The following is a 12853-nucleotide window of genomic DNA, read 5'->3' as shown; positions in this document are numbered from 1 at the left end:
TAGCATTGCACTTATAAAGTTCCATGTTCTGAACTCTGGGAGAAGTTTTCAATATAGTTCTTTAACCTTTTGGTCACTTCCCCCCCAACAGTTTACACAATTTTAAATATTTCTCTGCAAATGTGGAAGTTTTCAAACATCTGTTTTGTCTCATAATTTGAGAGCAGCAGTGATTTTGAGAAATTCTTCTTTGCATCTTGTTGCCCTCATTTTTGTTGTTGTTGTTTTCTTGTGAGAGGACCACATGGAAAAGGCAGTCCAGCAACTCATCTGTGTTAGGAGATAAACTCAATGATTACTTTTTTTCATTTATTTAATAGATACTACTTTCTTCCTTGTATAGCCTCTTTCTTTCTTTCTTTCTTTCTTTCTTTCTTTCTTTCTTTCTTTCTTTCTTTCTTTCTTTTACACTATGATGTAACTGTAATAGTTATTCTTGTTCACCTTTGCCTTTCTTGGTCATATTTATGGAATGGTGCCAGAGTACTTGGAAGAAGGTTATTTCAATGGCAATGTAGCTAGGAATTAGTTTTAAAAACATTTTTATAGTTTTAAAAGCATTTTTAAAATAGCTTTAGACTTTCTTTTTTGCCACTGCTATATCTGTAAGACCACTGAAGGATGTGTGTAATCACAATCCATTTTGTTTCCACTTATCTCACATTTGCAATACAGCTTTCCCAACACTTAACTATGTGGACCATCCTAGGTAATGCAAATGTTCTGATTACACTGTTTTATACACATGTACTTGTTAATAGAAAGCCTGGGAAAGTCCTTCACAAGAATGGCATTTTTTTATTTTAAAAAATGAAGAATTGCATGCATTTAGGGATGTAATTGGGACGCGGGTGGTGCTGTGGGTAAAAGCCTCAGCGCCTAGGGCTTGCCGATCGAAAGGTCGGCGGTTTGAATCCCCACGGCGGGGTGCGCTCCTGTCGTTCGGTCCCAGCACCTGCCAACCTAGCAGTTCGAAAGCACCCCCGGGTGCAAGTAGATAAATAGGGACCGCTTACTGGCAGGAAGGTAAACGGCGTTTCCGTGTGCTGCGCTGGCTTGCCAGATGCAGCTTTGTCACACTGGTCACGTGACCTGGAAGTGTCTCTGGACAGCGCTGGCCCCCGGCCTCTTAAGTGAGATGGGCACACAACCCCAGAGTCTGTCAAGACTGGCCCGTACGGGCAGGGGTACCTTTACCTTTACCTTTTTAGGGATGTAATAGACCCTGGAGAATACTAGTACTAGTACCAAAATTGGATGCTTATGTGGATGGTGTCAGTATATTGTTTAGTTTAACTGGCCATTACACCCCTCCCCACCCAAAAAAGGGCAAATGCAATGCATACAAATAAAATAAATAAATAAATATAGCCACAAAGTAGTACAGGACTTAGTTGTATCTGGATGGAATCAGAAAATTCTTGCAGCTGTCTTGTTTAAGACTCCAATTTTTGGACACACAGAGAGAGACAGAAGACTTTCCAGTATTTTATAGCGTGGTGTAATTACCACATCTGAGTGATGTATGAAAATTGTGTGATGTGCAAAGGAAGACTGTGGATATCTATTGGAGGTGTATCTCCTAAATGAACCAAAACCTCCCGATTCCCAACTTTGAGAGGTGGGGGTGGGGTGGGGTGGGGTGGGGGTGGGAATTAGTCTGCTGCAATTGTAGAATCTGAAATAGGAAGCAAAATGTGCAGGTACCTATTCTTTTCTTTGTGTGAGAGAAACTAGCCTGAACCACTCCCCCCCTCCACTCCCCAGCCCCATGTAAAGAATATTGCAAGACAACTATGGTTATAGTACTGGCCCAAATTAGGCGTCTTCCTGACTTGAAGCAATCACCAGCTGATACGCTGCTTAAAATCTTGCATTAGTAGAGCAATCTCATCTTATGCATTAAGGTTTCCTTTATCCTGTTGCTTTTTGGCTGAAATGGATTCTTCTTTTCACAGGCACTATCCTTTGTTGGTTTGCTCTAAATGTGTTTGCTGCTGTCAAGTGACAGGAGATATGCTATGAAGACGGGGCTCTAAGAAGCAAGCAGAAGTCTTTTTAGTAGTTCACATATACGAAGGTAATAAAATAAAGAATTAGCAACCCAGGATACAACGTCTTTTCCTCATAGGAAACTCTTGTACAAAGAAGGAAATATAGCTGTCACCACCTAATAGTAAAACGTGAGTTTTTGGATTTTTAGTTGCCTTTTAAGCATTGATTAATTGCAGTTTTATATGTATGAAGTATATCTGGGGGTTTCTACTTGCTGAAATTTTAATGAATGTGTGAATCTTCTTTACCTTCCTACTTTTGCCAAATCTCTCTCTCTCTTTCTCTTTTGGTACAATAATATAAGGTTATTTGTAATGCTTTACAATCAGGGTCAACAATTCTTGGCTGGTCTGGCTGCAGGGATGGGGGTTGGCAGGGCAGGCCCAAGACTTTTTGCACCTCAGGCAAACCACAAAATGGTGCAGGCCTCCCCACCAGGGAAGAAGCGGTGCGTGAAAATCTACACCAGGAACACGAGTGGGAAGACAAAAGCACTGCCTCCTATTGGCCAAGAGGCCACATTAGAGGCAGCATTGGGAGCAGGCTCCAATCAGGTCTCTAAGGAATGCATCACCTCTGTTGCTTCCAACTCTGCAGTGGGCACTGCATTCCATAGAAGCCAGATTTGCTGCCTCTGTGGATCCTCTTGTCTGAGGCAGTTGCTTCAGCTTGCCTCATGGATGGGCCAGCCCTGGGGGTTGCGGTACTTGCTGATTTAGCTACTCAACAGCTAAGGTGTTCTGGGTACTTCTTAATCCAGTGGCTATGTGTACCTGCTTAGACAATCCCTACCCACCTCTGTGGTTCCAAACTTGGGTTGCAAAGCTCATGTCTTGTCACTTTTGCCAAAGAGGATGCCATGATGCCTGTTTTAAAACTCATGTAACTCTCATGTGCATATCTGCAAGCAGAGCTGCAACCTGAAGCACTCGTTGGTGTGTGTAAAATAGACACTGTACATTAAACCCTTATAGAAATGATAATAATTTAATATTGGTTAACACATTCAGCTGCAAATTTTTGAGCACTGGATGATCAGCTTTTGGGACAATGGGCTGAATCAAGGGTGGGGAACCTTCTTCAGTCTGAGGGCAGAATTCCCTTCTGGGTAATCTGGGGTTACATGTCAGTGGTGGTCGTGGATGCAAAATTAGGCAAAGAAGTCATGTGACTATTACCGCTGTACAAAAGGCTACATTCCAGCCATGCAGAAGTCAGACTGGTATGCAAGAGGCTTGGTCACAGCTCCTTGAGCAAAGCGAAATGCAAAAGCATTCTGGGAGGGAGTGGAGCAGGGCCAGTCAGAGGTTTGTCATCTGGAGGCAGTCTGAAGAGCTAAATAGGGAGTCCTGAGGTTCCCCACCTCAGAGAGGCACCTAATGATGAGGAACATCCATCTCAAATGTGTTTCCAGTGCTTGTTCAATGATGACATGGAAATAATGAGCTTTGAGGTGTATTGCTGTGTGGAGTACTTCCAGGAAAGCAGGAGAAATATGCAGAATCTGAAGAATAAATAACTGAGGTATGAACATTGTTTACTAGCTTCTAGCTTTAAGAATGATAGTAAAAAGAGTGGAGCATATCAAAAGTACAGATTGGAGAGAAATGAGTGGTCCAGCACAGGATCTCTACCAAAAGGAATTATTACCTTTATTCCTCACTTCTCATCCACACAACACTTTCTTGCTCTTCAAAACACTATATGTGTATTAATGTGTTTAATTGCAGAGAGCAAATTCAGGTGGAATTATACACATATAAAAACTGTTCTGAAAGTGCTTTTTTTAAAAAAGCGTTTTTAAAAATTCATTGAATTTTCCATAAGGTTCACCATCTCCATCTAGTGTCACATTGTATATTGCACTTAAAACACATTTAAAACATTTTATTCGCAGCTGTATAGCTGAATCCTAGCTTCCTGTGGATTAAATATGAACTATAGAAGCTTTCCAAAATCTGAGACAGTTTGATGTAGATATATGAATTTTAATTTGGTAAAAGAATTAAATTAAGTAATTGTCCCCTTGGTTTTCTCAGTAGTACCTAGTATTGAACTTTTATTGCTACCATAAAACTTAGTGCAATTATTTTTAACACAGCAGATTGCCATATTGACATGAATTTTCCTTTTCGTTCTGACCTCATGTACATCCTGACCTGGCTGCTTTTTTACCTTCTTTGGCAAGAGCTAATATGTAATGGAGACCATAAAAAGAATTCAGATTGGCAATTTCTTGTCACAGAATAAATTGATAAAATTAATTTTAAGAAAGCCAGTTTTGAATATATTTCTTATTCTAGTTAGTCTTTGCAATTGCGTCTTCTCTCTGTCATAGAAAAGAAGCATGAGGAGATTAGAGAATGGGCAAAGCGCTTCTTAAATGTGCTGTATGCTATAATAAAATCATAGCAAACTGAATGTTGACTTTAATGACAATGGTATGGTAGCACTCTTTCACTGCTCCCCTTGCCCTTGGTATTTAAATATAAAATTTTGAAGCGGTTTACAATGAGTAGTTTGATAATGAATTTGATTAGTATTATTCAGCTACAGACTGTTGAGAAAACTTAAGTATGCTTATGGTAGTATTCAACACAGGCATGCCTCTGCTATATTAGCCCACGGATCTGTGAACAATAGAGCTGAAATCATGAAGCCCAGCTAGTTCTAATCACTAGTATGTAGACAAGAAGCTTATCACTGCCCTTGGTGTCGTGAATTGATGGGTTTGTGGCATGTTTTCAAATTAAGGATGAACAATAATAATAATAATAGGGAATGAGTCACCACTCTGAAGTGAGTCCAAGGGGACGTTTCTCATCTCTAGATACTACTTTTACTTTAGTGTTTTCAAATGAATGTTGGTTTCATTTGGAGTCTAGGTAGACAACTGGATTCATGATCCTACATGACATCTTCAAAGCAGATAAAGGTAAAGGGACCCCTGACCATTAGGTCCAGTCGTGACCGACTCTGGGGGTTGCGGTGCTCATCTTGCTTTATTGGCCGAGGGAGCCAGCGTACAGCTTCCGGGTCATGTGGCCAGCATGACTAAGCCGCTTCTGGCGAACCAGAGCAGCACATGGAAACGCCGTTTACTTTATCTACTTGCACTTTGACATGCTTTTGAACTGATAGGTTGGCAGGAGCAGGGACAGAGCAACGGGAGCTCACACCGTCACGGGGATTCGAACTGCCGACCTTCTGATCAGCAAGTCCTAGGCTCTGTGGTTTAATAGACATGAACAATTAATTACAGGATTGCCATTCTTATGTAAATGGCAATTCCTTTGGGTATTGGTAGGACAGGCACATTAAGCTGCTGTAGATACAAAGGTCCGGGAGGCATAAGACCAAAAGACATGTGTAGGTTAAAACAGCCAGGTAGGCAGGGTTGGCATGGCTCTGTGGCATGGATCTTTTTTCCACTTTGAACTTCCAGTGTCCTGTTCAAACAAAACCCAACCCAGAATGTTTGATGAGGAATGCCTATGGGAGTTAGCCTGCTTTTCACTGAAAGAAAGACAAAAACCTCACAACCACGACCAATAAGTCAATGAGAGTAAAATTTCTTTCTGGCCCTAAAAACCAGAAGCCTCTTAAAGCCTAAACTGAGGGGGCATGGGGTGAGGAAGCTGGATGAGGGAAAGTCTGATTTTGGCATATGGCAAAGGCTTTCAAATTGCTTTTGCTTCACCCCTCTCCCTCTGACCTTGCAAGGCCTCATGAAAGCAGGTGAGGTATTGCAAGATTCAATGGAAGATCGGGTCTCCCTCCGTGTTGTAGCACTTCAACACAAATTGGTCCCCGGTATGCAGGAGTGCACAGAACAATAAGTTGTTGGGATTTTTCTGCCTTCAACCTGTTACAACATAGATTTGCTTTTAGTATTATTGGATAGAGCTCTTTCGTTAGTTGATTAAAAGGAATTACTTGCCATTTACATAAGTGGCAGGACTATTTTGGCTGACCACTCAATATTATGTGGGCAACTGTGGTGTACATGCAAACAGGAAAAAAATATAATAAAGTTGAATCATACAGATTTCTCTTCTTAAATTGCCTTGATTATCTGAATATTTCAGATGTCTCATAAGATCATATGACTTATTAAGGTCATTCTTCATTGGATAGGAATATATATATATCGTGTATTTTCTATGGGCATATTAACACTCACAAACTAGTAATTATGAAATAAAAGTAGTTATTTTTGTTTTTGTTTAGAGATTCATATCCTGCCATTCAACATGTTGCTAGTAGCACCAGAAAGAACTAGAGTAATCTTACAAAACATTATTAGATCCAAGAAGAATTTGGGGAATTATTTATTTATTTGTTCTCCAAAACCTGCCTGATGGAGGGATCTGGGCAACTTGGAAGAGTGTCACAATTTGTCTCTTTTTTTAATTGGTCCTAAATTGGACATATATATTTGGATAGGAAACAGGGTTTGAATTGTTTTTTTATTTTAAATCCTATTCTCATAAGAAAAGGAATAACTATGTCTTCTCTCAATGATCATTTTATATTATTTATTGGTAAAATTAGTTTATTTGAAAATTGAATAGTACTTCTTTGCCTTCTGTTATTTCCTCTCTCTGTTGAGAAGTAAGCTGTTATACCTTTCTTCTATGGAAGTTTACTGTATGTGGGACAAGATGTCAGGCATAATTAGACAAAATGACATTGTGCAGCCCAGTAGAGAATATCCATCTTTCAGAAACTTCAGAACTGGTCTTCTCTTTTAGACAGCTCAACATTATCACTTGTTCTCCAGACCACAGCTGACAGACTTTGCTCATATCACAGAAAGTTCAGACCTCATTGGCTTGCTGTCTTTGTGCTACAAGAACGAGAGTTTTATATCACATGAACAACATCATTTTGGCTTCTGTGGATTTTTTCTCTCCCACCCACTCGTTTTTAATATATCTTTTTATTGTAAGCATATGAATGAGTCAATCTGATGGCAATCTCATCTCGTCCAAGTAAATTTATCGTAATCAAAAGGGAATATTTTAAATCTTTATGTGGTTATTTTAATAATGAATTTAATTGCCACGTTGCATATAAATTTGTAAATTTAGAACACTCTAAATTAATCTCTATTGCATAAATCATCAAATGTAATTTTTAATTGTTACAGTAATGCTCCTGCATTAATTTTTTTCTTGCATTGAAAACATTATGTGGTTCTCCTAGCATTGAGAAATAAGGGTGGTGTTCAGTATGCCAGTTGTGATAACTTTTTCTTTCTTGTGACAATCACTGTAATGTGGATTGTAAGTAGGTTTCCTCCTTCACAGGAAACACAGTAATCAAAGAAGGAAAGATGGGGGAATGTAAAAGCATCAGGAGCAGGGGGGTTTTCAGTCGGAACTCACCAAACACTGCTGAATTAAAACCAGGGTTCCTTTTCAATCAGGAATATTATAATGGAGGATTGGGGGGTGGGAGTCAATATGGCTTGCATTCTTTCACATAGGTGTCACATGAGGTTATGAGTCAAGCATTAGCTTGATTACACAGCCCACATTCTGATGTTTGGGGTGTGTGTGAAGGGGGTGTTTTTTAAAAAGTGCGAGACTCACGCTTCTACTTCTATGGAACCCATAAAAGGTAAAGGTAAAGGTACCCCTGCCCGTACGGGCCAGTCTTGACAGACTCTAGGGTTGTGCGCTCATCTCACTCTATAGGCCGGGAGCCAGCGCTGTCCGCAGACACTTCTGGGTCACGTGGCCAGCGTGACAAGCTGCATCTGGCGAGCCAGCGCAGCACAAGGAACGCCGTTTACCTTCCCGCTGGTAAGCGGTCCCTATTTATCTACTTGCACCCGAAGGTGCTTTCAAACTGCTAGGTTGGCAGGCGCTGGGACCGAACAATGGGAGCGCACCCCGTCACTCCCGTAGGTTTCCTCCTTCATAGGTGTTACTTTATACACAATATGCCTGCATTGTGCCTCCGTTACTTTTAACATTTTTGTCTGAAGAGATTTAACAGGTATCAGCATGTGGGACTGACTAAGAAATAAGCAAATGAATAACTTTTAATTTAATTTTTTTGTTAAATGCATTCATAATCCACCTTTTAGGACAAAACTTCCCAAGGTGGCTTTGAACACTATATGGATAATATATAATACATACTAGACTGTAAACCAACAATGAACATTAAAACACTCTGATCAGTAATTAATTGTGCTCAGTTGCTATTGCAAGACACCCATGCAGGTAAGCGGTGATTAAGCTGTTTTGAAACCACAAACAAAAGGTGACATAGAGAGAACTACACAGGACGAGCTGTTGCTTACCTTCAAGTTATGTTCTGCCTCTTCTGTTACTTATATCTCTTATACAAGAAGGTGCTATTAGTGCTGTCATGTGGATCATACTGAAGAGGATCTCTTACCTGTTCCCCCCCCTGCTTATAGTCTTGCATACACCCATTACTGAGAAAATCATGTTGTAATTCAAACAGCAAAGTAATCCTAAATTAGTTCTCTATTTTGTTTTTTTCCTTGGCGTTGTTGTTATCTACCATTATCCATCAACATACCTACTTTTCTGTTATGTCAGTTATACTTCTTATACAAGGAAGTGCCATTAGCTCTGCTGCATGCATCATCCTGTATACAATGTGTCTCAATGTTTTCCCGCTCTTTGTATTGCACAAGCCTATTACCAAGGAAGGTAAGATATACTTCAAAGGAGCAAAGTAGTCTTAGCAATGTCAGGGAATAATGAAATACACAGCTTATTTTATTATCTGTCATCAAGAGGGCTGCAAGATATATCCGTACACCATAACCATAGCGTTGTCCCCCCTCTCCCAAAAAAGCCCTTAGTTTAGTACACACATCACTCAGTTGTGGGAATTCATTTACAATTCCTTTGCATTGATTTTTGCCTTAGTATTGACATTGGACTCTTAAGTTTATGGTGTTATCCTCTGTGGGCCACATATAACTCTGACAGCTCAAACACATACACAGAGAGATACAACTAGAGTTGGCTGGAAGCTATTCAGTGTCTGTTATATATATTCTTACATATGTGTGTGTGTTTGTGTTTAGTAACTTTCGGTTTGAGGTCTTTGATTTCCATCTTCTGTAGACATGTCCGCAAAGCCAGAATGAGATGTTTTATAAAGACTTGAAAAGCATATTATTGTACCAGCTATTATTTGCCTTTCCATGAATTACTTCTGTCTAGAACCAGACAGAAAGCATTCATTCTTTACAGGAAGAGAAAACCAAAAAGTAGAAAATTAAACCTTTAAAGGAAGGGGGTTGTAGCTTAAGCTCAAATGTAAGATATGCTGAGAAGCAAAATGGTGTGTGTGTGTGTGTACACATACACATGCCTATCATCCCCGAGCTATTGCCAGAGTTCAAACTCATACATTTCAGATACCTACATTGCTATGTAGCACATTAAATCCCCAAGATTATTCTCACCCACTCTTCCTATCTCCTATGAAGCAATATTCACTCAGTGGGTTAAATTTGTGATTTGTAGTTACTGAAAACCCTAGTTACTGAAAAGCGTTCACAACATCGGGTTTTGGAGTGCTGAGGATAATGTGTCCCCTGGAAGGCAGCTTTTTAAAGCCTTTCAATAAAGAATTAAAATCTGGCCAATGGTACAGTATGGGGAAGCAAACACCACAACATATTGGCCAGCTGTTTGAATGGGAAACTAGAAGGGAATAGGAAAACTAGAGCATGTGGGGCAGTCATATATTTTAAGCGTGTATTTGCATCAGTCATATGTACAAAGGCTTTACTCTTACACAGAATGGAGCGTATTGACCGATCTGTCCTTGCAGTTACCCTCCCCCCACTCTAGCTCCAGTACTGGAAATGAGCTGTGGCAGAAACAAACTGCTATAGAATGCAGCTAGGTTTCAGGTGAAGGGAGCAGGTTTCCCCTCCCCGCAAAACACACAAAACCATGCACTCTTTGTTTGTTTGTTCAGAGAGTACTGTCCATTACTGCATTATATGTGGAGGGGACTGGCATAGATTAAACACTTATTAAATATACAGAAAGTCGGACCATTCACCATTTAGAACAGTACAGTGGTACCTTGGGTTACATACACTTCAGGTTACATGCGCTTCAGGTTACAGACTCCGCTAAACCCAGAAATAGTGCTTCAGGTTAAGAACTTTGCTTCAGGATAAGAACAGAAATCGTGCTCTGGCGGCGCGGCGGCAGCAGGAGGCCCCATTAGCTAAAGTGGTGCTTCAGGTTAAGAACAGTTTCAGGTTAAGAATGGACCTCCGGAACAAATTAAGTACTTAACCCGAGGTACCACTGTATTGTCTACTCTTCTTGGCAGGGAATCCAAATTGGCCAACCCCCCTGCGATAGGTTACCTTGCCTCAGGTGACCTTGCCCCTTCCCTGTGGGAAATTCCTATCAGAATCTCTTTCAGGTCATGGAGGGTTGGAGCAAGCTCACCCCTGCTAATGGCAGAAGTGCTACTTGACACATCCACGCCCCAGTAAATTTCCCTGATAGAAACTTTGACATGGGAAATGTGAAGTTTTCATTTTTCCATGCTCTGCTTAGTAGGTTCCTTTGCATGCTCTCTTCAACTGATTTGGTTTCATTATCCTGTTCTTAGGTAATCAAAATTTTATATCCATTCTGATGATTGTATCTTCTGAAGTGATTTTCCAGATTTTCTCATCAGGATGAAGTAGTGCCTGTCCTGTCTTATGATAGCCTTTATAGCCTGTCAAGTGTTCTACAAGGCATGCTAGTGGAGATGTGCATATGTAGTGGTGATGGTATGCATGACTATGCAAGCCACTGTTTGAAATCAAACCATTGCATTGGGTTGTTATGCATCTTGCACCATGTGATAACAAAACTAAATTAATCAAATCTGTTGCAAATCTTACTCTTTATTTTTATTTTTAAAAGGATCCACAGTGATTAGGGCACAGGTGACAGACAGCTTTTAATTTCTCTCTGAAACTGTAGGTGGAGGAAAGCTGGAAAGTTAAACCATCTGATGATAACTTTAAGTGCTAAATTATGGTATTATTTGTTACAAAGCATTAATTACTGTAGTATGTTTGTATATCCAATGGCTAAGATTTGAAGCACTATTTAAGGCCCAGCAAGGCTATTATTTTATTTTATTTTATTTTTGTTTATTTGAAGAGGTGGCACAATTCCAGATCACAATCCATTTTTTAAACTTGCCAAACAGCGTTTTCACATATGCCATGGCTGCTGCTGCTGCCTATAGGAAAATGAAGTTGTGCAGTTCATTGGATCCTAACTAATGCATTAATTGCTGCAGCATGTTCTCTGTATATTCAAGTGGAAGTTCTGTTGTTATTTTGCAGGGAGGGCTTTCTTGTAATCTGCTTTCATGTAATTTGAATCCATTTGGTTTGTGTCCTATCCTTTGGCGCATCAGAAAGCAAGCTTGTTCTGCCTTCTGTGTGACAGTCCGTCAGATATTTGAAGATAGCTATCACACCACCTTTCAGTCTTCTCTTTGCCAGGCTAAAATACCCAATTCCCAGCTTATATTGTATTAGTCATATTTGTTCATGTTTGTGATTCTTATGATAATCTTGTAATATGATGTGTTTCTGATGTGGTGTTTTCTTTGTGCAATGTTCTACTTAACATTAGTGTTATAGACCATGACATGATAATGAAAAACCTATAGTCATCAATTATATTGGGATAATTTATGGTAAAGAAAGTAAGATCCATAGGCTTGGATCTGAATATCTACTTGAATGATCAGAAGCACTTTTACTTGTACACAGGGTAGTCTAGCACCAATTTCCCTCTTGACTACTTGCTACCTGAAAAGCACAGGAGATGCAGCCTGTGGAGAATTGGTGATAATCGCCCTGCAGCAGGAATGTCTCTTCTACAGGGTTTGTTAATAGGTGAATAACTTACTGATAATGTTGCTCCGCACTTCTCTCTACACCCCCCCCCCCCAAATGCTGCAAATAGGTCTCCTAAAGCAAATAATTTGTGGGAGCTTGTGAAAATAAAATATGTTTTGATTAATAATTTCAAAATACTGTACACAAGCATCAAACATGATGCATTTCCTGCCTCAAAGCTCCACCCGCAAGAGCTCCTTCATTTGTAATAACATCTCTAAAGGAGCTTGAAATGTAAGTTGCCTAGCGACAGATTTCACAAAAGAACAGTTTGCAGTTCTGTTTGTAAGGAAAAACAGTAAACAAGTCTTCAAGACCCACAATTTGTTCAAAAATTATTATACTGAAAGTCCAGAATCGAGGAAGAGAAGATAACCTCTAAATATTTCACCTGCCTGGAATACTCCATATCTACTGGGGTTGGGTGGGTGAGACATCATATTTTATTTCTCCTAAAGCTGTCCTTCTTCAGCTGGATTAATAGCCATTATTTTCAAAGCCCTATCATCCAACCCTCCTGGTTTTAAAATAGTGTATGCATTTTGTTTTTGTTTCTTGCATTCTGCGTAGGTGCATTGGTAGCTGACTTATCCCGAATTAGACCATTGACTATTTAGTTAAGTATTTGCTACCGTTTCTGGTAGTGGTTATCTAAAGTTTTAGACTTTCAGTCCTGCCTAGAGAAGCTATGATTGAATCTGAGGTCTTAAGCATCCAAAGCATGCGCTCTGTCACTGAGCTGCAGCTCTCTGCTTACGCCAGTTAAAGCTGAAGTCCAGAGTGCAGGTATCAGGAAGGAATACCAAAGATTCACAATATTACCATACATATTTTATAGGGTTGCCATAAGCTTTTTTCTTTTGC

The 12853-nt window shown here is 39.9% G+C and overlaps 1 protein-coding gene across 5 annotated transcripts in view; it reads left to right on the top strand.

Annotated features, from left to right (window-relative positions):
• PCDH15 (protocadherin related 15) overlaps positions 1 to 12853 on the top strand; it is a 621509-nt gene that overhangs the window by 61515 nt on the left and 547141 nt on the right. For 4 of the 5 annotated variants that reach the window (XM_077930494.1, XM_077930496.1, XM_077930495.1 and 1 more), the window contains exon 2: positions 1959 to 2183. The exons of the other annotated variant lie outside the window; for it this stretch is intronic. The gene's annotated coding sequence lies outside the window, so the exon portion shown is untranslated. The remainder of the gene's footprint in view (positions 1 to 1958; positions 2184 to 12853) is intronic. 5 annotated transcript variants of the gene reach the window in all.

The sequence above is a fragment of the Podarcis muralis genome, chromosome 6 (genome assembly GCF_964188315.1).
Source record: "Podarcis muralis chromosome 6, rPodMur119.hap1.1, whole genome shotgun sequence".
Lineage (NCBI taxonomy): Eukaryota > Metazoa > Chordata > Lepidosauria > Squamata > Lacertidae > Podarcis > Podarcis muralis.
Note: the sequence above shows the minus strand (reverse complement) of the source record. Positions and strands in the feature narration are given on the sequence as shown.